The following is a 21917-nucleotide window of genomic DNA, read 5'->3' on the forward strand; positions in this document are numbered from 1 at the left end:
GCGTGGCATTGGAGGTCTCTTGGTGCTGTCTGGATGCTGCTGAGACCCCGGAGCCACCTCTAGCTGTCGCCTTCATCCACTCCGGCAAACCCTGCCCGCCACCAAAGCTTGCGAGCTTGAGCACGAGCAGCTCCGGCCATCCCATGGCAAGCCACGGGTACGGGCAGGTGCGCCACGGGCCCAGCTTCAATCCTATCCCTCTAAACTAGCCTCAAACCCCCTCCTCACTGGCATGCGCTCCGGTGAAGCGCCATCGCGTTCGGATCTCATTTCCCCTCTCTCGCTCCCGACGTGCGGGGCCCGCCCGTCAGCCTCACCACTCGCGCCCGAAGCGGTACGAGTGGAGGCGTATTTCTCTTTTACGCCTTCGACGTCACCCTCCCAGGAATTTCAGTTTAATTCAAATTTATTCAGAAATTGACACAAACATTGACCAGCCCCCATTTCTAAACCATAAGTCCAAATGATTTGATTCTTTTTGCATTGTCTTTGTTTCAGAAAGCTCTATCATTACACCAAAAGGCGGATTTTTCCTTGCTGTCTAGACTTTCTGGTGATTTTCAGAATGGATTTTGATATTTGTTTTTGTGGTGTTTAATTATTTTCAGAAGGAGAAGCTTGTCTTGAAGCAAACCAAGACGGGTGTGATCCTCCCCTACACTAAGGCAAGCCACACTAGCATTTGGATGGTGTTATTTCAATATCTATGACTTTCTACTTGAATATGAGTTTTTACTTGCATTTAAAATTTGATAAATAAATTTTGCTAATTGCAGGTTACTTTAACATGTTTGATATGCTTGTTTTAGTTGTTGGTAAATTGCATGAACTTGTTTGGTCAAGTAGAGTAAAATTTTGCATTAGTCATTTTGCTATGGTAGAAAATGATAGTTCTTTTACTAAGTGATATTTTCATAAAAATGATGAGTTAATAAAAATATTGCTGGATAATAAAAATGAATTAATACGAGTGAAGTTTTTGGATCCTGAATATTCCAAGTTAATTATGTAGATAATTTTGATCCATATCCTTGTGTTGTTTGATTGCGTGTCGATTAGTCGCGTGATTAAGTCACAATATCATTGTTTTTATAAAATGTTTTTGCCAAAGTTAAACTTGATTAAGTTCAACTTGAATATGATGTTGATCCCATCGTGGTGCCACTGAATCGGGTTTTTATTAAGTGCGACCACATTTACCTTGTGGGAAGGTCTTGATTCGGTCCTTTGTTGTGCCTCTCACCGGTGCCTCCCGCGAGGGAAGGTTATGTGCATGCATACCCTGGCCCGATAAGCAGACATAACCTTGTGTGCTCGTTTTTGTTTTTATGGTACCTTGTCCCCATTTTGGACCGTTTTGCCACGAGGTGGCCGTTGGTGCCTTTGGTTGGGACGGGGCCACCCAAGACCTAGCCCTAAGAGGGAGTTGGTCGGAGTGGCCGGGAGAGTGCCAAGACAAAGGTAGGGTTTCGTCGGAACACTTTGGTCCACCCGAATGGGAGTGCGAGGCTAGGTGTTCCGTAGTGTGGGTAAAGTGCGCTACCTCTGCAGAGTGTATTTAATCTATCGATGGCCACGTCCTCGGTTATGGGCATAGCTCGGAAGTAAGTCACACCATGGATCAACTTTTATAATTAATCTTGCAAACTAAATGTTGTTGCGATGATGTGTGATTCATGAACTCTCGAGTTGTTCATGAGCGGTTGGTTTTCAGTTGTGACCCCGGTATGGTCACCGCTTGGTTATGAGATAACCGTCTGGTAAGCGAGTCTGTGAGACTCGGTGCACTTATTGGTTTCATTGCATGATTAGTAAATCTTTCTTTTGCATTAATTTGATTAATTTTCATGATATTGTCTGTCATTGTGCTTATGTTTGTTGTGAGCTTGCCAGTACATTCAATGTACTGACCTGGCGTGTCATGCCGGCTTTCAGGCAAGTCGATTCATATCGGAGCGCATCTCACGTCTAGGCTGTGTCCACGTCGGTGTCCCTGTGCTATGGAGTTCCACTTCGTCGTTCTTCCGCTGTCGCGTAGTTCGTGTGATCGAGGCCCTCGTCATGTTCATTAAATAATGTACATATTGTTCAGCAGCACCGTGTGTGTCGCTTGGCCTCGTATGTCGATGTAATATCAGACTTATGTAATCTGCTAGCATCAATAAAGCGGTTGTTTCTGTACCAAGTTGTTGTGTATTGCCAGAAGACTTGATCTCTGGGCTGGCAATGCTGGGTAAACCGGTTGCTCTGAGCCAGGGTGCCATAGAGGGCTTCCAGGGCATCGCGTCTTAGGGGCCGCTACTAGCTCTCGATGCCCTTCACCCCTGGCATTGTCCATGCATCACGACCTGACATGCCAGCAGCGGCTGAGGCTCGCTCGGGGGCTGGGTCCCAATGATGTAGAGCGTTTAGGAGAGCAAGAAAAAGAGGGGCAAGCCTCGCGAGGAAACTGTAGGGAGAAGTGTATGGTCCGAACTGCAAAAGCATTAAATCCGAGATCCAAGAGCCATTTTTTCTTACACACCCCCACGGGGCCACATCGATACAGTGCAGGTAAAGATAAGGAATAAAAGAAGAAACATCATGCGGGCGTGACCACTCCCCAAGTATGCGGCTCGAGTGCTAGTGTCACCCTAGTTGGAGTCCTCGTCTTTGCTCTTGATGTGGGGGGAGCCACCGCTGCTCTCACTCCTGCTGGAGGGGGACGCGTCACCTTCGCCGTCGTTGTCGCCGGAGGTGTCACTATCCTCGCTCTCCATGCAGCACCTCAGGCGGTCGACGGTGACCCCGAAGATCTTCATGAAGAGTGTGGTGTCCCCGTCATACATGAACTAGAGGACGTACCCCCTATTCAAGCCACGAGTAAGGGCAAATGACTTCCACCCCTACTTCAAGAACATGAAGCTGGTGGGGGTGAACTCCATCGCCACCCAGAAGGGGCCATTGCAGCAGCCATCCGCCTGCACCCACAAGCCTAACAGCGTGCGATCTGCCATCTCCATCGCGAAAGAGTCTGGAGCTGGAGCCAGGTACAGGGCCGGCGGTGCATGTCCATGATGAACTTGCGGGCCGCCTCAGCTGAGTGGTGCCCCGCCTGGGGAGGTAGGGCGGCTGCACCACCTCGGCCATGAATGCCTCACCCTTTGCGACCACGCCCGTGGGAGTCACCCCTTCTGTAGCTGCTTGGGCCAACGTCGGCGGCCGCGGGAGAGCGCCGGCGCCCTCGAGACGACACCTTGGGTGTTGCGGCAGCTACGAGAGCACAGCCTCTCCCCCTCGCCATTGTCGCAGAAATGGGCTCAGATTGTGGAGTAGGAGGAAGGAGTCGGAGGAAGAAGATAGGCCGGGGGGTCCTTCTCCCTTGCCTTTATAGCACCTGAAGAAGGATTACCCTGTGCCTCTTTGCCTTCAGTGGGACGAGAAGGAAAATGATGGCCTTGCACCGCATGAAGGCATGCTTTATGTCAGCCAGGGCGGTTGCCGCGGCATCATGGGAGAAATGGGGGCGCCCCACGTTTCATTGTGCGCCACGCGTCGATCCTAGCCCGCAAGAGGTTGGGGCCCGTGCCGTTTCGTCCCCTAACAGACGAAGACGTGCGCACCGTGGGCCTGGGGGCTAAAGTTGGGCCCATGGGACCAGGGGTACCTAGGCCCGTCTGCCTTCGGCCCAAAACATGGCGCGTGCCGAGGGCCAAGTGGATGGACCACCAGCAAGCTTCACGAACAAGACTCCTTGCGAGGCCCTTACCTCACGAGGCCCACGCCGGCAGGAATCCCAAGCGAACTGCAAGGCACCACCAGGAGCCTCGCGAGGGCCCCTTGCGGAGGCGGATATGTTAGGGGCTGCTCAGCATGGTCATGCGGCCCTGAGTCTTCACGTGGGTGACGCGGGCGGTGACGGACGATGCCAGAGGCTGTGCCAGCAGTCGCGAATGAAGAGGCTTTCCTCTTTTCTGCTAAGGGAGCAGGGCCCGCATGCTGGTTCCCAAAGCAACCCCCAAAGGTTGCCCGATCGGTGCAAGAAGACCAAGACGACGGGCACGCAGGGCGGAGGTCATGACCGAGCCCACCGGTGCATCATCGACGGTGGCTTTGCAAATGAAAACCACCTTTTGTCAGGATAGATTGCGCCCTTGTCCCCCCTTCAAAATTTCTGTTGTGTGGCAACCCTTCCCGCCAGTGTTTTCTAGGAAAAGGACCAAGGCAAATATAAAAGGACGACAGGGTGTGGCCATAAAGGAGTCGACCACTTGAGCCTCCACCCTTGTATTCTCGTTGAGACACCGGTGCAATCAAAAAACCAAGTAGGAGTAGGGTTCTACACTACAAGGTGGCCCAAACCTAGGTAACTATTGTGTCACCGGCCTGCTCCCGCTAGCTCGCCCTCGCCGTAGCCTCGTCGTGGTTTGTAACACAAAAGAGTAGGGCAGTAGGAACGATCACACCCTAGAGTTAGAACCTTATGGTCCCCGGAGCCCCAGTTCCGACAAGGTCGGTTGGAGCCATTCTTTTGCCCCAAGAAATCCAATTTCTAGAGGAAAACCCCCTCAAAATTTTAAACCCAATCAGAATTACATATCTACGGCTATAAAAGAAATGGTGAAAGGCCAGAAAATAATCACGAATCAGAGAAGAAAATAGAGAGAGAGAGAGAGAGATGCAATCTCGGAGGGTGATATGTATCCAATGAATCTATGATTTTGATTGTTTCATGCTATTATATTATCAATCTTGTATGCTTTATATGCAGTTTTGTATCCTTTTTGGGAACTAACCTATTAGCTCAATGCCCTGTACCAGTTCCTGTTTTTTCCTATTTGATTGTTTCATAGAAAAATAGTACCACAAGACCGAGACCCAAAACAATTATTCTGCCGCCGCAAGCCTTTGTTCTCCGCGATCCCATCTGGAAGCCTCCACCGGTACTCTGTGGGAGGGGGAATTGATCATGGAGGGCCTCTACATCAACCTTCCCGCATCTCCAATGATGCATGAGTAGTTCCCCATAGGACCTACGGTCCATAGCGGTAGCTAGATCTCTCTCTCTCTCTCCCTCTCTCTCGCTCCCTCCCTCTCTCTCTCTGATCTTCAATACAATATTCTCTTTGGAGATCGATTGTTGTAATACTTTTGTGGTGCATTTTTTGGGATCCGATGAATTATGGGTTTATGATCAGATTATTCATTAAAACTAATTGAGTCTTTTCTGAACTTTATTATGTATGATTGTTATAGATATGCAATGCTTTCCAATCTATGAGTTTTCTTTGGTTAAGTTGATGAGTAGATCTCTAGTGGAAGTGGTGCATAGTAGTAGGTTCAATCTTGCGGTGTCCTCACCTCGTGATAGAGGGGGTAGTGGGGCACATATTTGTATTGTTGCTATTAATGGTAAAATGACGGGGTTCGATCATATTGATTGGTCTTATTTTTCTACATTATGTCATCATGCTCCAATCTTACTCTGTTTGTTATGAACTTAATATCTGAAGATGCATGTTGGATAGTGGCCAAGGGGTGGAGTAATAGTAGTAGATGCAGAATAACATCATAACTATTACTACACTCATGAGAGAGATGCCTATGTACTAATCATGGACGTAATGCCTATGTACTAATCATGCCATGAATAACATCGTAACTATGTGCTTTTCTATCAATTTGCCAATAGTAATTTGTGTACCCACTATTACTACACTCATGAGAGAGATGCCTCTAGTGTAAGCTATGGCCCGCGGGTCCATTGACATCATATTAATAAAACCAAAAATACCTTGCTGCAATTTATTTACTTTTATTTTGTTTTGTAATTTATCTATCTACCATTACTAGAATTTATTCATGCAATTAATGAGTTCAAGGGGATTGACAACCTTCTTGCCCGCGTTGGGTGCAAGTATTTGTTTTGTGTGTGTATGTACCATTTATCTTTGTTTCGTGAATCTCCTACTGGTTCAATAAGCCTTGGTTCTCTATTGAGGGATATACTATCTTCTACTATACTACATCACCCTTCCTCTTTGGGGAAATCCCAACGCCTATCACAAGTAGTAGAAGAATTTCTGGCGCCGTTGCCGGGGAGACTTCATCAAACAAATGCAAGTCCCTTCACACACATATAGCATTTACTTATTGTACTTCTTATTTTCTTTTATTTGCCTTTATTAGTTCCATAAAAATATCAAAAATATCTTGTGTGCTATCTTGCTTGAGTTGCTATCATGTTAGAGTTTGAGAAAGTTATAACTGAAAGTGCTAGTGAAGATATTTCTAGCGAGTCTTATGAGGGAAGGCCTGAGCTTGTTGATTTTGATGATTAACCTTATGATAATGAGCCTCCCGTTAATCTAGACACTAAAACTTCTCTTGTTGGGAGTGGGAATATTATTGGAAAGAGTGTTATTCAAGAATTCTTTACATGTACGAGAGATATTGTGACTAATGAAGTATCCATTCTTAATAGAACAAATAGTTATGTCAATACTATCGCTGCACTTGTTGTCAAACTTGAAAGAAAGTTTTTTCGTACCCATCCCACTTTGAAAAGATTGTTTTTTGAGTTGCCAGTCATACATGATCCTAGAGCTAAAAAGATTGCTACAATTATCCTTGTGAACGAATATGATTACATAGTTCGTGAAGCTAGAGAAATCTTTGATTATTATGACATGAATCATGAGTGTAACTTGATAGACGTAATTCTCTAAGATCAAGATTTTATGTGTAGATATATGTCTCAAGATAATTAAGCTTTTGAAGAAAATGATAAAATGAAAGTCCCAAAATTACCTTTAATCCAACATCTATTCAATATCACTAATGATCAATATGCTTGGATTGTTTAAGGAAACCAACAAGGGTTTGATGATGATTGCTTTAAAATGCTAGAGTGATGATAGATGATGAATTCATAGTTGCTTATGAAAGGTCCCTTGATGACCATACTCCTTGGGAATTGGATTCCATTGATTTTAAGGTTACCAAGGATAGTACATTCCACTATTTATGCTCCCCTAATAGGAAGTCTAATGCTGAAAAAGAGAAATTTTGAGAAGTTCTTATGATAATATTACTTACAAGGGGATGATGGACGTGAAGGATGACAACACTGGAAACTATGCATTATGCCTACCTAGGAGCATTAAACAATAGTGCTTGTTGGGAGGCAACCCAATAGTTATCTTTATTTTTGTTTTCCTTTTTATTTTCTTGAGTAAACATGATTATAGCTACTATAATGATTGTGTTTTTATATTTTAATTAGTATTTGTGCCAAGTAAAGCCGTTGGGATGATTTGGATGATAGTTGAATTGATTCTGTGCAAAGACAGAAACTTTTGCGCCCAGTATTTGAATTTACATTTTTATTGGTATGTGATAAAATTCCGAAATTTTTACGCAATATTGAGTTACAAATTTCCTACCTTTTCAAAAAAATTGGAGTTACAGAAGTATGCTTTTAGTTCAGATCATTATAGACTGTTCTGTTTTAGACAGATTTCGTTTTTATTGCATAGTGTGCTTACTTTGATGATGCTATGGATTATATCGGGGGGGTATAAGTCATGGAGAGGTTAGAATACAATAGTTATTATGCAAGGTAAATTGTGAATTTGTTTATAATAATACCTAAGTTTATGTTCTTTTGAGTTTTGTGTGCTGAAGTTTCCAAGTTTTGGGTGAGATCGCGATGGATGAAGGAATAAGGAGCGACAAGACCCTAAGCTTGGGGATGCCCAAGGCAACCCAAGGTAATATTCAAGGAAGACCCAAACGTCTAAGCTTGGGGATGCACCGGATGGCATCCCCTCTCCCGTCTCCAATCTATCTGTAATGATATGTCTTTTACTTGGAGTGTCTTGTGCTATAGTTTTATTTTGTTTGCTTGTTTGCCACAATCATTATTTGCTGGACACACCTATTGAGAGAGACATGTATTCGTCATGATTTGTTAGAATGCTCTTTATGCTTCACTAATATCTTTTGAGCTAAGGCAGTTGCTCCTATGTTTCACTTATGTTCTTAAAGCACGGTGGTATTTATATTTTAAAGGAATACTTTGCACTCTCATGCTTCACTTATATCTTTTTGAGAGTTTAAATATGAAGTGGTAATTTGCACGAGCTATATGTTTAGTCTAAAAATGATAGGTATACAAGAGTGTATAATAAATCCTTTCATGTATGCATAATCATTGGTTTGTATAAATATCGATATTAAAGCTTGTTATGTACTACTCATTTAAATACCAGTCATGACATAATCGGGATGTTGGAGCATATTTATTCCTTGTTGAAACCCTTTGTGTTGTTCGAATGAGGGGCTCGCGATGGTTAACTCCTCCCAACCTCCTTCCTAGGGGCATGCACGTAATACTTTGCTTTGAGGGCTAATAGGTTTCAAAATAAGTATATCAGTTCCTTATGACTAATGTGAGTTCATGGACTATTACAACACTCCCACCTATCCATATCTTGCTAGCCTCTTTGGTACCATGCATTGCCCATTTTCACCTCGAGAATCGGTGCAAGACTTTGCCGGTGCATCCAAACTCCATGATATGATACACTCTATCACACATAAGCCTTATTATATCCTTCCTCAAAACAGCCCATACCTACCTAGCATGGCATTTCCATAGCCATTTTGAGATATACTGTCATGCAACTTCCACGCTTACTATTCACATGACTTGTGTGTTCATCGTCATATTTCTTTGCATGATCATATACAACTAACATGATATATGTGCCAGAGCCACCATTCATCATTGTAATACATGTTATGCTAGATCATTGCACATCCAGGTACACTGCTAGAGGCATTCATATAGAGTCATATCATTTAGTTTATCGAGTTGTAAGTAAAAACAAGTGTGATGATCATTATTAGAGCATTGTCCCAGTGAGGTAAAGAATGATGGAGACTAGTGAGTCCTCGAAAAAGTGGGGATGAGGTTCATGGTATTGTTCTAAAAAATGAGAAAAAATAAAAATAAAAAAGAGAGAAAAAAGAGAAGGGGCAATGCTACTATCCTTTACCACACTTGTGCTTCAAAGTAGCACCATGTTCTTCATATACAGAATCTCCATGATTTGTTACTTTCATATACTAGTGGGAATTTTTACATTATATAACTTGGCTTCTATAATTCGATGATGGGCTCCCTCAAATGCCCGAGGTCTTCATGAGCAAGCAAGTTGGATGCACACCCACTTAGTTTCAGTAGCGAGTTTTCACACACTTATAGCTCTAGTGCCTTCGTTGCATAGCAATCCCTACTCCCCGCATTGATATCGATCGAAAGGCATATCCATTACCTAACGATTCGCCGAGTTGATGCAAGACTTTCTCTAGTTTTTGTCTTCCCGACGGCTCCATATTTTACGCATCTTTAGAGCTCATTTGTTGCACATTATATTTGTATATCAAGTCATATCATGTTCCATTGAGCCAATTACATCTCCATATGCATGATTTCCAGTTTTTATCATTTTCACCGCGAGCATTGCGTAATATTTATTCTTTGGTAGTTTTTATTAGTTTTCTTTGTCTTAGTGTGTTTTGTGGGTGTTATGGGCTTCCCAAGCTCTAGCACGATGAAAGGAGTTCAAACGGTGGACATCCAGGACCCAGACTTAGCCATTTCAAAGGTGGAAAAGGTCTTTTTTAAGCGCTCCAAGTCAAGATCTAAAACTAGAAATGGATCGGTGTCGCTCATACAAATCCAACAAATCCAAGAACATCAAATTCCTAGTTCGTATGAAGAAATGGTGACCGTTTTACCGGAGAGGGGCACAATGAAAGACGACATTTCATATGACCACTTTTGGTTGTTTGGGCGCCCGTATGGAGCCCACACAGCACTGAAAGTTGCCTCTCGTGACGGAATTCTTCAAGGATTTTGTCCCCGCTTGTTCCCAAGACTCCCTTGGCCTTCAAGGGATGATTTGGGAGAGGATTGGGCTCATCGAGAGCCCTTGGATCAAAGGGGAGATACCACATCAAGGGAGGAGACATGGGGAGAGTTATTATATATTCACCTTCAACCCTAGACGTCGCCTCAATCTTCAATCATTCTTGTCTCATCAAGCTTCATCTCCAAGTCCAGTCGCCGTCCACATCAAGAAACCATTGTTGCAACCTTGAAGTATATCGGAAGGGAGGCACCCCGATGGGACGCGACCATGGGCCGCCGCCATGCCACCGTCATCACCATCACCATCCGCGCCGCCACCATCATCACCACCATCACCATCCAAACCTATGGGGTCACAAGCTTAAGACAATCATGGTGTACAGAGTGTTAGTGGGACGGGAGTGATGAGAATATATTTGTGGAATTATTTCATAAATATTCGAAATAGTTTCAAGGGGATCCCAAAGCATTTCGAGGTCACCTGAAGGGTTTCAGAGTTTATCGGGCAACACTGGGTATTCCCGATAATTAATATATAGGTTGGAAATGCTTCCGGTGATGTTAAGGCATATATATATAGGATTTTCTACAAGTGCTTGCCACAGAACTAGTTAAGGGTTTCAACGGTGCAAAAGTTCTCAAAAATTCTGAAAAAGGTACTGAACCAACACAGCTATAATATAACATGATCCAACAGAGGGATTAAAAAATATGATTGTATGTGTCCTGGACAAAAAACAAATAGTTCAGCATATATTTATGTTGAAGTGAGCTGAAATGCTTATTATTTTCGCCGAGGACACATAGATGCATATTTTGACAATCCCTCCGTTGGATAATCTTATTATATTAGAGAGATGCACCCATACTTATTTCATATTTTTTGATAACTTTTAAACCATTAAAAGTTTAGGGACACTTAACTAGTTCTGTGGCAAGCTATGGTAGACACAGTTATATATATATATATATATATATATATATATATATATATATATATGGGTCTAATAATAATTAAAAGGCTTTTATATTTAATTTAATATCAACGGGCATAAAAAGGCCAAGTGGTGAAAGGCAACTTGGGCCACCAAGGCCCAAGTGGAGGACCCCCACACCCCTTAAGGAAGGGGGAAGCCGGAATGGACTAGGGGAGGAGGAATTCTCCTCCTCCTTGGTTGGCGCCCCAAGGAGGGACTTTCCCTCCTTGGTGGCTGCTCTCTCCCTCCCCTCCAACATATATATACTAGTTTTTTTGCTCTATTGGATACACAAGTTTTGGAGCCTCCTCTAGTAAATCTAGCCCTAGTGCTAGTTGGTCCTAGTTGACTAATTAGAGCTTGGTCTAGCTCTTCTAATCCCCATAAATTAGAAGCCTAGTGTGGTTCTAATATCCTCCCTCTAATTCTTCTGGTGACGATTAGCTCTGGACGATGAAGCGCTGCCGGATCGTGAAGGTTCCACGCTTGCAACCAAGTAGAGCGGTCGTGCTTTCGGTCTTTGGTTCGAGGGACTGTTCGTGGGTGGTTCACAGGATCATTAATCGACGATTCCAGGGACTCCAAGTACAATCTACACCGACACGTTCTTCTTCTATCGCAACTCGGTGATTGTAACGATCATGATCCCAACCCGTTATGCATCTTCATATTGATCTTGGGTGTGCATAGGCAATTTTTTTTATTTTCTACTACATTTCGCAACATAGACCTACATCTTCTACTGGTCCACACAAACATGTTATGTGTGCATATTATAAAACAATGAACTTTGGCACAATCTTAGCACCCGATCGACTGTTTGAAATTTCCTTGAACACTAGCTTCATCTCGTTGTTTCACACGACCTTCGTGTTGTACGTCTTGTGTTTCGATGATCGTAGACGAGTAGTCCGTGTCTCCCTACTAAATGTACAAACGTGTGACACCTAGGCGCCTGGCACCTGAAAAATGATTCCTGCCTAGTCAATTTCATGATCGTTGGATGAGCATCCGAAGGCTGCCACACCTTCTTCTACCTCGAGTCGACCCGTTGGATGAACATTTAAGGGTTGCCACACCTTCTTCTACCTCGAGTCGGCCTTTCTCTTATTTATTCAGCACCCGCTTCCACATGTGGTAAGTTCATTGCGTGGATAAGAGGTGAGATTAATCATCCACGCCTACGTTACCAAACAACAACACGGTGCATATGAGGAGAAAATACTTGTTACCAAACAACCATGTGTTTTTTCTCAGCCATACAGAGAAGGATGTAGACTATCACACTATATGCACAACATGATATTTATCATGTATTCACATAGCCAAGACTAGCTCTATGAGGCTCCCAACAATGCAAAAGGCATGCTACCAAACACATCCTAGAAAGTCTGATTGCATGCATGTAGATAAGACAAAATTGATGATAGCACCAGTATACTCTCTCATATTTCAAAAAATTTATAGATTAAATCGTCGATCCACTTGATAATCTATTTTTACCATTAAATATATTGCGACAAGATCTTCAAAACTAGATCTCATGTTTATATGTTCTCATAACTTTTTTCAGGTCAAAAGTTACCACATCCGGAGTATGCAAGTTGACATAGGGTGTGTTTGGTTGCAGTTTGCAACAGTAGTTGCATTGCATGTCCATCTCCAGCCAGCCTGGTTCTTGAAATGCAGCATATGCAACCTGTTTGGTTGCCTGCATCGCATGGAGGGGCTCTTACCCCCCTGCTGTTTGGTTGTCGTTTTTGTGCTTAGGGTATGAGCAGATGCAAACTTCAGCTGTTTGGTACAACGTTTGTGTTCTGCTCACCCCATTCAAATGTGGTGGTCTTACCACCACATGATCAGCACAACAGCAAGATCAAACAAAGCAAGCAATGTAATGACAGCAAACTTAACACAGCAAGCAAGGAAATGACAGCAAACTTAACTACATGGCATAAGTCTAGATTAACAGCAGGGGCACCCTCCTTCCCTGCTCCATGCCAGGGTGTTGCTCCTGGCCAAAATATGAACAAGTTCCCAACACAAGTCTCGCCACACACCATAAAAGTTCAACACTAACTCCTTACTTAACTTAACTACATAGCATGCTCGATGTCACCAACGCAGTTGTGCCTGCTGCAACGAAACCTGCACATGACCGAGGAGTCGTGGTTGTAGATCTGAACCTTCAGTCCGAGTCCTGAGATGCGCACAACGACGAGGTCACCGGGGATGATCTGGTGGTGGCGGCAGAAGTAGTTCCAGCCCCGGCCAAGCACCATCTGCCCCTCGAAGTTCTGGACCTGCACCCAAAACACACGCTTGTTTGCTGACAGCCTGACCACGCGCGGGAGTCGCTTGATGACCAACCAGGTTTTCATCACCTCCACAAACTTGCGAGGGATGACGAGCATGGCGAGGCCCTCGTTATCCTTGATTTGCTGGTAGAAGCGCAGTGGCTCCTGGGCCCTCTCCTTGTGGCCCTGCCTCGGAGATCGTCCCCTTGAACGAGGCAGGCTCATGAAGGCGATCCTGCCATGCAGGTCCACCGTCCTGAGCCACTTGTTCGTGGGGATGAAATCCTCAAAACCTTTAGCTCCGGCCACCACCTGAGCTCCTACACCCGCCACATCCCAGTCAGTCTTCAATATCTTGCCAGGTAAGATGACAAGTATTAGTGCACAAACTCTTTGCAAAATGGCACTGATAAGAGACATTTGCCCAAGAGCAAATGCCACCGATCAGTGCACAAACTCTTTGAGCAAGTGCCACTTATCAATGGCACTTGCTGTTAGGGAAATGGCACTGATCAGTGGACTCGCCCAACAGCAAGTGCCATTGATAAGTGGCATTTTGCCCAACAGCAAGTGACATTGATAAGTGGCAATTGCCCAAATGCCACTAATCAATGCCACTTGTTGTTGGGAAAATGCCACTAATCTGTGGACTTGCCCAATAGCAAGTGCCAATGATTAATGGCATCTTCTTTTCTGCAACTGCCACTCATCAGTGGCACTGATCAGTGCACTATCCTAAGCATGGAAACATCTAAAAATAGCAACAACAAGTGCCAATAGCACCCATGTGGAGCCATGCACATTTGGCAACATCCTAAAATGGTTCTACTACATGCACGTATAACAATCAACACAAACCTTAGCTTGAACATGTATGTTAGCAACATGAACAACAACATGAACATGATCCTAGCTTGAACATGAACATGCCATTTGCATGAACACACATCCTAGAAAAACCCTACCATGAACACAGATCATAGCAAAGCACACTACCATTGGGATTCTAGCATGAACACAGATCCTAGGACACACTAGCAATAGCAGAAGAAAATTATCCTAGGACACACACTGTATGAAACAAGAACAGATCGATCAGATTGGATTGGTTGGGATCGCATCCAATCGGATCTACTCCAATCCTATCTAATCCTATCGATTCCACTAACTACTAGCACATGCCTAAAAAATAAACCCCTAATCTACATCTATGAGCAAGCATTGAGGGGGTTTGACTCACCGTAGCACGCGTAATCGCAGCGAACCGAGGCCGGGTGAAAACCCCGACGGGAAGGAGAGAGGTGGCGGAGCAGAGGAGGAGCCGGCCCTAGTGACGGCCTGCAGCATCGGCCCCGTGCTCATCGCCACACCGGAGGTCGAGAAGGACGGCCCGCCGACAGGAGAAAACCCTTGGATGGGGGTCAACAAAACCCCCTGCCCAATGGGGTCCCAACAAGCGGCGGCTCCATCGACAGCGCCGGCGCTGAGCCCATGACCATGAGGTCCAGAATCCGTGGCGGAGCAGGAACGGCCGGAACGGCCGGCACCGCATTGGCCGGTGCTGGTGGTGGCCGGCAGCAGATGGGGGACGACGCTTGCAGCGCTGATGCCAAGTCCCGCCCCGAGTTCTGGAGCCCGGCCAGCCAGCGCTCCTGGATGCTGGCGATGCGCTGGTCGACGGGGGTCAGAGGGCGGCACGGCGGTGGGCGAGGCGGAGCCATCGGAGGAGAGGAGAGGGAGGGGCGGTGAGGGAGCGGTGGGAACAGTGTGGCTGGGCAGTGACAGGAGAGTGGGGAGAGTTATGAGACGTCCCCTCCATCTCCCGCGCTGCCCAAGGCATGCAACTGCCTCGCACGCGTGGCCGTGCCCAGCCAGTCTCGCAAGAAACTGCCGATTCGGCAATTTCCGCCGGGCCAGGTTGCTGGCTACTTTAAGGTCCATGCGGGCCACAAACTGCATGTAGCCCAGGCAACCAAACAGGTCGCACACATCCCATGCGGGCCTGGTTGGGCTGCATGCGGGCAGCCAAATACGCCCATAGTGTCTACAATGAAGTTACCATGGGCATAAAAAATGATTTCACCAACCTTCTCCCATATGCACATGCATGCATGCACTAGAAGACAAAAGGTTGATGTCATCCTAATTTCTCAACAATTAAATTATTTTAAACATTTTGTAGCTCAAACCTTCGGTCCGATTAAAAAATCACTTTCATCATCAAATCCGCCTCGACGAGACCTTCGAAACTGGACCTCATGTTGGTATGTTGTGACAACTTTTCTTGGGTAAAAAGTTAGCAAGCCCTAGGGCACGTAAGTTCCCAGTCATGCGGTACATAAGTTACCGTGATTTTTACATATAAGTTATGAGGGTATGTTTTAACAATTTTTTCTGCATCAAAGTTCTGTCGTGTTGTACATAAGTTATTAGGTCTACGATGTATAAATTGCCATGATATTTACATAGAAGTTATCGGGGTGTGTTTGAAGAAATACCCCCCCAGGTCAATGTTACCATGTTTACGATGAATAAATTACCATGCTTTTTACACAGAGTTACCGAGGTATGTGTCAACAACTTTTTTCGCGGATCGAAGTTACAACAGTGTTTGTACGTAAGCTATTAGGTCTGCCCTTCGTAAATTACCGTGCTATCTACACAGGAGTTGCGAGAGTATGTTTCAACAACTTTTTTTCTGGTCAAAGTTACAATTGTGTAAATTATGAAGTCTTTTGTGCGTAAATTACTATGTTATTTATACATACGTTATCGGGGTATGTTTTAATATATTTTTTTCCAAACCAAAGTTTGTGGAAACATCAACAAATAATGCACTAGAGAAATCCAAGAAAGGAACCAAAATAGATTTTTTTAATGATATGGTAGTAAGTAGTAACAAAAGGTCAAATGTGAAGTTTTTGTGTTGTTGACGTCAACAAACTTTGATTCAGCCCGTCATCAGGCTATCTCGTTATCACCACAACCAGGGTTTGAGTCCCTACTTGTGCACTTCATTTTTCATTCCCACCCAGCCCACTAACAATGTAACAATACTACTGATCATCAACTATAAAAACCTATGCGCGGGACGGGGGTGGTTGGAGAGAGACAAAAAGAGAGTGGGGAAGGATAAAGAAGAAAAAGGGACAGAAAGAACCCGGTGGCGGAAGAGAGCTGGGCAGGGGAGAAAATTAGGAGAGCAAAGAATCGGGAGAGCGCCATGTGCGCTCGTCCAATCTGCATCGGAGGACGGTTGAAGCGTTTCGGGGTATGACTAAAATCATATTGTTCACTATTTACATTTTTTGATTATTTATTTAAGTCTTTCACCCTAGGAATGAACTGATAAATTGTGAATGTGTTGTGTTCTTCTAAATTTTGGGTTACTTGGGAAATAAATCTATAATCCAATGAAAAATGGTCCCTACTTGCATCAAAATTATGCAGGCAGATTTATGGCGACTCTGTGTTCATACACAGCCGTCACAACGTCCAAAACATTATGGAGCGTTCTTCATATACTCAGCGCGTAGGGATACTGTGCTAGTGTTGCTGCAAGAGAACTGATATCCAGATGACAAGATTACACATACACATTGCAATGTATATAAACTTTCTTCAGCAGAAATGTATGTCGAATAGTAGCACGCACCACTTTGCATTTGCAGAACGGGTGTACCGTTGCATTATGCTTTAACCATTTCCACATTTTCTCTAGAGAGAATATGCATTGCTAGAAAAGTGGAACTGTACCTTTGGTTCTGGCTTTTCAGTTTCTTGCCATCTTGTGGCTTTGTTTTTTTGGAGCTACCTGACTCATTGAAGCTAGCACATCGAGCACGTGCCCCCATCCTGTCCGGGTGCGTCCGTTTGGGGTAAAGCGGACATACCAGACGGTCCAGCGCGCAGACGCAAACGGACTTTTGTCTGCTTTCGACCCATCAACGACCCAAGTTTGGGCCGCTTTTGTGCTGAAACGGACAATGTGCGGACGGGTGGGTCGTGTGCGCTTGTCCTCCTCTGGTCCGCCCGTCTGTGGCACAGGGGTCCTTTTTTCTATCCACCCCCTGCAGTCGCACCCCCTCCACTCTTCTCCACTCTTGCCCCTCGCCGCCGCCGTCATGTGCTGCCATTGCAGCTGTGCAGCTCGGACGCGCGCTCGCCCAACCCCCTTTCCCTCGATGCCCCCGAGCTACCATGTAACGCCCGGATAATTAAGCTACAGTAAAACTCTGCTAACGATGACACGTCACTTCGGTTACTGTTGATAAACTCGCGTTGATTCAAAACCGATACAAAATTCAAATTCAAAATCGAGTCGATGATAAATTTTTTCAAACATTGAAACAAAAATATTCGGTGGGTGCCAAATATTGCACTGGTAATTATTGTGGAGAAAACCCATTTTTAGAAGTTGCCTAAATATTTTTAAATGATTTAAAACAGAAAATAAAATAAAGAAAAGAAAAGGAATAAAAAGAGAAATAAAAAAAAGAAAACCCCCCAACCCCCTAGGCCACATGGCCCAGCTAGCAACAACTGGCCAGCCCAACTGGCCCGCCCCCTGCCTCGTCTCCCTTCCCTGTTCCCCCGACCCGGGTCGGAACAGGGGCGCGTTCCCGCTCAACCGCCTTGCCAGCACCGGCGCCAGGAGGGGATAAGATCACCAGCGCCGCGCCTCCTCAGGTCTCCTCCCCACTCCACCTCACGCTCCCCCTCAGCCTCTCCCTCTCCCCAAAGATCCACCACGCCTCTCCTTTCTTTCCCATCACAGCCCAACGCCACCGCCGCCATGGCTCCGGCCTAGCCACGGCCACCATGCCCACCTCGCCGCCCCACTATGTCTCCAAGGGCCGCCGTCGTCCGCTGCTTCAACTGGTGCACCCCGTTGGAGTTCGGAGCCACCGCAACGCCCACGACGCCGTTGTCTTCCTCCTCTGCTCCGACGAGCTTCGCCGCCGCTCTTGACCAACTCTGGCGACGCCCTCTGCAGCTACTAAACCCCCAAGGGCCACCGTGTGTGCCGCTCGGTGAGCCCTTGCTTCCTCCCCTCTCTCGCGCGCGCCCTAGCTAGCTGTCGTTGTAGCACCCGAACGCTCCTCCGCGGATCTTGTCGTCGGCGAGACTCCGGTGACCAAATGGTCACGTGCCAGCACTCGTCGCCTCACGTACGTCGCGCCTGACCTCTCAGTTCGCTCGCTACCGCGCCGCATCGCTAATCCCTCTCGCGGCCGAACACCGGCATCCGCCGCGCCGCTCGCCGCCGTTGCTACACTACCTCTCCGGCCACGGTATCGTGATACGTCCATTTTGCATCATGCTTTTATATCGATATTTATTGCATTATGGACTGTTATTTCACTTTATGTCACAATACTTATGGCTATTCTCTCCTATTTTACAAGGTTTACATAAGGAGGGAGAATGCCAGCAGCTGGAATTCTGGTGTGGAAAAGGAGCAAATATTAGAGACCTATTCTGCGCAACTCCAAAAGTCCTGAAACTCCACGGAACATCTTAAAAGAAATAAAGAAAAATCCACGCCAAAGATGAAGGCCAGGTGGCCCACACCCTGCTCACGAGGGTGGGGGCGCCCTCCCCCCCCCTAGGGCGCGCCCCCCTACCTTGTGGGCCCCCTGGTGGCTCCCCGACGTCCATCTTCTCCTATATGAGGTCTTTCGATGAGAAAAAAATAAGAAGGAACTTTTTGGGACGAGACTCCGCCGCCACGAGGTGGAACCTTGGCGGATCCAATCTAGAGCTCCGGCAGAGCTGTTCTGCCGGGGATACTTCCCTCCGGGAGGGGAAAATCATCACCATCGTCATCACCAACGCTCCTCTCATCGGGAGAGGGCAATCTCCATCAACATCTTCACCAGCACCATCTCATCTCCAAACCCTAGTTCATCTCTTGTATCCAATTCTTATCTCAAAGTCTGGGATTGGTGCTAGTAGTGTTGATTACTCCTTGTAGTTGATGCTAGTTGGTTTAATTGGTGGAAGATCATATGTTCATATCCTATATGCATATTATTACCCCTCTGATTATGAACATGAATATGCTTTGTGAGTAATTACGTTCGTTCCTGAGGACAAGGGAGAAGTCTTGCTATGAGTAGTCATGTGAATTTGGTATTCGTTTGATATTTTGATAAGATGTATGTTGTCTAGCCTCTAGTGGTGTTATGTGAACGTCGACTACATAACACTTCACCATTATTTGGGCCTAGAGGAAGGCATTGGGAAGTAATAAGTAGATGATGGGTTGCTAGAGTGACAGAATCTTAAACCCTAGTTTATGTGTTGCTTCGTAAGGGGCTGATTTGGATCCATATGTTTCATGCTATGGTTAGGTTTACCTTAATACTTTTGTTGTAGTTGCGGATGCTTGCAATAGAGGTTAATCATAAGTGGGATGCTTGTTCAAGTAAGAACAGCACCCAAGCACCGGTCCACCCACATATCAAATTATGAAAGTATCGAACGCGAATCATATGAATGTGATGAAAACTAGCTTGACGATATTCCCATGTGTCCTCGGGAGCGCTTTTCCTATTATAAGAGTTTGTTCCGGCTTGTCCTTTGCTACAAAAGGATTGGTCCACCTTGCTGCACTTTATTTACTTTTGTTACTTGTTGCTCGTTATGATTTATCCTATCACAAAACTATCTGTTACCACTTATTTCAGTACTTGCAGAGAATACCTTGCTGAAAACCGCTTATCATTTCCTTCTGCTCCTCGTTGGGTTCAACACTCTTACTTATCGAAAGGACTACGATAGATCCCCTATACTTGTGGGTCATCAAGACTCTTTTCTGGCGCCATTGCCGGGGAGTGTAGCGCCTTTGGTAGGTGGAATTTGGTAAGGAAAATTTTATATAGTGTGCTGAAATTTACTGTCACTTGTTACTATGGAAAATAATTCTCTGAGGGGCTTGTTCGGGGTATCTTCACCCCGACCAGTAGAGCAAAGAGTTGCTCCTCAACCTACTGAACCTATTGAAAATGAAATTCCTTATGAGTATCCTTCGGGTATGATAGAAAAACTGCTAGCTAATCCTTTTACAGGAGATGGAACAAAGCATCCTGATGAGCACTTAATATATGTGGATGAAGTTTGTGGATTATTTAAGCTTGCAGGTATACCCGATGATGTTGCTAAGAAGAAGGTCTTCCCTTTATCTTTGAAGGGGGACGCATTGATATGGTATAGGCTATGTGATGATATGAGATCATGGGACTATAAAAGATTGAAGTTGGAATTTCATCAAAGTATTACCCTATGCATCTTGTTCATCGTGATTGCAATTATATATATAATTTCTGGCCTCCCAAAGGAGAAAGCATCGCTCAAGCTTGGGGGAAGCTTAAATCAATGTTATATTCATGCCCCAATCATGAGATCTCAAGAGAAATAATTATGCAAAGTTTTTATGCTCGGCTTTCTGAAAACAATCGCACCATGCTCGATACTTCTTATGCTGGCTCTTTTATGATGAAGACTATTGAATTCAGATGGAATTTATTGGATTGAATTAAACGCAACTCTGACGATTGGGACCTCGACGAAGGTAAGGAGTCAGGTATGACACCTAAGTTTGATTGTGTTAAATCTTTTATGGACACCGATATTTTCTGTAAGTTTAGCACTAAATATGGACTTGACTCTGAGATAGTAGCTTCTTTATGTGAATCTTTTGCTACTTATGTTGATCTCCCTAAGGAGAAGTGGTTTAAATATCATCCTCCCATAGAAGTAAAAGTAGTTGCACCTATTAAAGTTGAAGAAAAGACTGTCACTTATAATGATCCTATTGTTCCTACTTCTTATATTGAGAAACCACCTTTCCCTTTTAGAATAAAGGATCATGCTAAAGCTTCAACTGTTGTTCGTAAAAGCAATATTAGAACTAATACACCTCCTGAGCAAGTTAAAGTAGAACCTAATATTGCTATTGTTAAAGATCTCTTGTCTGATAATATTGATGGGCATGTTATTCATTTCGAAGGTGAAACTGCTAGAGTTGCTAAACCTTGTGCTAAAGATAAACATAGACATGTGGTAGGCGTGCCTGTTATTTTTGTTAAAATAGGAGATCATTGTTATCACGGCTTATGTGATATGGGTGCTAGTGCTAGTGTTATACCTCATGACTTATACAAAGAAATTATGCATGATATTGCACCTGTTGAGTTAGAAGATATTGATGTCACAATTAAACTTGCCAATAGAGATACTATTTCACCAATTGGAATTGTTAGAGATATTGAAGTCTTGTGTGGGAAAACTAAGTATCCTGCTGATTTTCTTGTTCTTACTTCCCACAAGATAGCTTTTGTCCCATTATATTTGGTAGTCCCTTCTTAAATACTGTCAATGCTACCATAGATTGCACTAAGAATGTTGTTACTGTTGGCTTGGATGATATGGTTCATGAGTTTAATTTCTCTAAATTTAGTAAACAACATCGTGAGGAAGAATTACCTATTAAGGATGAAATTATTGGTCTTTCTTCTATTGCCGTACCTCCTAGTGATCCTTTAGAACACTTTTTGCTAGACCATGAGAATGATATGTTCATGAATGAAAGAAGGGAAATAGATGAAGTATTCCTTAAACAAGAATCTATTCTTCATCACAATTTTCCTGTTGAAATCTTAGGGGATCCTCCTCCACCCAAGGGTGATCCCGTGTTTGAGCTTAAACCGTTGCCTGATA

Source organism: Triticum aestivum, chromosome 7A (genome assembly GCF_018294505.1).
Source record: "Triticum aestivum cultivar Chinese Spring chromosome 7A, IWGSC CS RefSeq v2.1, whole genome shotgun sequence".
In the NCBI taxonomy this organism is placed as follows: Eukaryota; Viridiplantae; Streptophyta; class Magnoliopsida; order Poales; family Poaceae; genus Triticum; species Triticum aestivum.